Raw genomic sequence first — 3,017 nt, forward strand, 5'->3', positions numbered from 1 at the left:
GGGGGTGAGGGTCTGCGATCAACAATATCAGCCCAGAATATCCCTCTAGGAATCTCACAGGTGCTATGGAGGTTTCTTAAACCAGGGAGTAGGGGAGCAGGGAAAAGAGACGGTGGGGTTGTGGTTGTGAGGCCATTCTGCAGCTAAGGGCACCCGCAAGGAGTTGACCCCAAATCTCCCACTACCTCTGGAGGATGCAAGAAGTTCCAGGGTGGTCTACTGGGGACCCCCAATGTATGTGTTTAAGACTGCTTAAACACCGCTTTTGTTAAATATTTCAAATGCAAAGACATGAAATTACCGGGATTTAGATAAGACAGGCACATTAGAGGAACTCTGGAAGATTTCCCTTTATCTTTGGTGGCATCTAAGCAGAAGTCCTCATAGGCAGTTTCTGCATTTCATTCTACATGGCGGGGGAGCAAACGCTGGAAAATTACAGTGTATTTAGTTATCTATCAATGTATAACAAATCACCCCCAAACTTAGCTTTAAAGAAGTATTTAAAATAAAAACAACAACAAATACTTATCTCACACAATTTCTGAGGGTCAGGAATGGGAATGGCTTAGCTGGGTACATGCCCCTGGCTAAGGGTTGCTTAGCTGCCCACTGCGGCTGCAGTTTCTGAAGACTTGCCTGGGGTTAGAGACTCCCACTTCCAAACACAATTTGCAGGCTTCGGTTCCATCATGTTGGCCACTGGGCTGTGCTTACAACACACTTCCCCCACAGCAGGTGTTCCAAAAGAGAGGAGAAAGCCCAAGATGGAAGCTAAACATTTTTGTAGCTTAACCTCAGAAGTGATATACCATCACTTGAGCTGTGTTCTATTGGTCACACGGACCAACCCTGGAACACTGTGGGAGGACAATCCAAGGGCGGAAACACCAGGAGGCAGGCACCCTTGGGAGCCATATTCTAGGTTGGCTACCACACACACATGGTTCTGAAATAAAAATTCTCATGCAGTAATAAAAGTTCTTAAAAGTTCCAAAATGAATCACATAACCTTCGATCAAGATTTTTATGGCTGTAGCCGGTTAGCTCAGTCGGTTAAGAGTGTCGTCCTAGCCTGACCAGGTGGTGGCGCAGTAGATAGAGTGTCGGACTGGGATGCGGAGGACCCAGGTTCGAGACCCCGAGGTCTCCAGCTTGAGCGCAGGCTCATCTGGTTTGAGCAAAAAAACCCTCACCAGCTTGGACCCAAGGTCGCTGGCTTGAGTAAGGGGTCACTCGGTCTGTTGTAGCCTTCTGGTCAAGGCACATATGAGAAATCAATCAATGAACAACTAAGGAACCTCAATGAAGAATTGATGCTTCTCATCTCTCTCCATTCCTGCCTGTCCCTATCTATCCCTCTCTATGATTCTTTCTCTGTAAAAAAAAAGAGTGTTGTCCTGAAATAGCAAGGTTGCGGTTTGGATCCTCAGTCCGGGCACACATGGGAAGCAACCAAAAAATACATGACTGAGCCTGACCAGGCGGTGGCGCAGTGGATAGAGCGGCGGACTGGGATGCGGAAGGACCCAGGTTCGAGACCCTGGGGTTGCCAGCTTGAGTGCGGGCTCATCTGGCTTGAGCAAAAAGCTCACTAGCATGGACCCAAGGTCACTGGCTCGAGCGGGGGGTTACTCAGTCTGCTGAAGGCCCGCGGTCATGGCACATATGAGAAAGCAATCAATGAACAACTACGGTGTCACAACAAAAAACTGATGATTGATGCTTCTCATCTCTCTCCGTTCTTGTCTGTCTGTCCCTGTATCTGGCTCTCTCTCTGTCCCTGTTAAAAAAAAAAATGCATGACTGAGTGGAACAACAAATGCTTCCCTTCCTCCTCCCTTCTCTGTTCCTTCCTCACTCTGTCTCTCTAAAAATCAATAAAAGTTCAGCCCTGGCCAGACAGCTCCGGAGCATAGTACTGGAGGGCGGAGGCTGCCGGTTCGATTCCCCGGTCAGGACACATACAGTAGCAGCTTGATGCTTCTATCTCTCTCCCTGCCTCTCTCTCGGAAAAAAAAAAAAAAAAAAAAAAAAAAAAAAAAAAAGATTTTTATTAAATCTTTGAAGGATTTTTCCCTTCACTATTACATGAGTAGAAATTAATATATTTTTAGATTTGTATTACAAAATGTACTTTGTAATTTGAGTATATTTCAATAAAAGGCCACTGTCAGTTGAACACATTTCAGAGCAGGCAGGTTTCTAATTATCCTAGTAAGGGAAAAGGAGGTACTCTTTGCTGATAAGTTCCTATCACTCTACATTTATAATTTAGTGGGCAAAACGATTAGCAAAAACATTCAAAAGATTACAACACCTCTACTCTAATGCAGTGCTGCATTTACAGGGTTCAATTCATAGTATGCCCACCCAACTAAGAGATCTAACCCTTTGTTGCCTAAAACATTCATGCTTACAGCCATATAAGTGATTAATCCTTTAATAAAAGCGAATCTTTCATTAGGGTAACAATCATTTCATAATCTCCCCAACCTCTCAAACATGATCCTTTCTGGCCTTTGCAATTTAACTTAAACTGTCTACAATCTCTACCACTACTTCACGAAGTCAGTAATTTTCTGAATTGGCAATGACTTTTCCCAGTTTTTGTTACTGACACACGTTTATTATTTCCCAGAATTTGTGTTTTATATTGAGTTTAATAAGTCACGACTTCCTCCTTATGTCCTGAGCTTCCTGGCAAAGCACAGGCTAAAATCCAAAGAACTGCCTTATCTTTGCAACTAGAATGCCAAAACCGGTTTTCTCCTCTAATTCTTTCAAAACCATGAACCACATATTGTGTCCCAGGGAGAGGCCGAGAGCAAATCATATTTCTGGATGAAAACAAGGCACTCTGAGATAAAACAAAGCCTTGTGAGGGAAGAAAACCCTCTGGGCTGCTTCTGACCTGACAACATGCGAGGACCCCTGGAGTGGAGCTCAGCCCACAGAAACCGGGGCTAGGACGCATCACAGGAAACGTGACATATAAGTCTTGCAGTTTGAATGTA

This window comes from Saccopteryx leptura, chromosome X (assembly GCF_036850995.1).
Source record: "Saccopteryx leptura isolate mSacLep1 chromosome X, mSacLep1_pri_phased_curated, whole genome shotgun sequence".
In the NCBI taxonomy this organism is placed as follows: domain Eukaryota; kingdom Metazoa; phylum Chordata; class Mammalia; order Chiroptera; family Emballonuridae; genus Saccopteryx; species Saccopteryx leptura.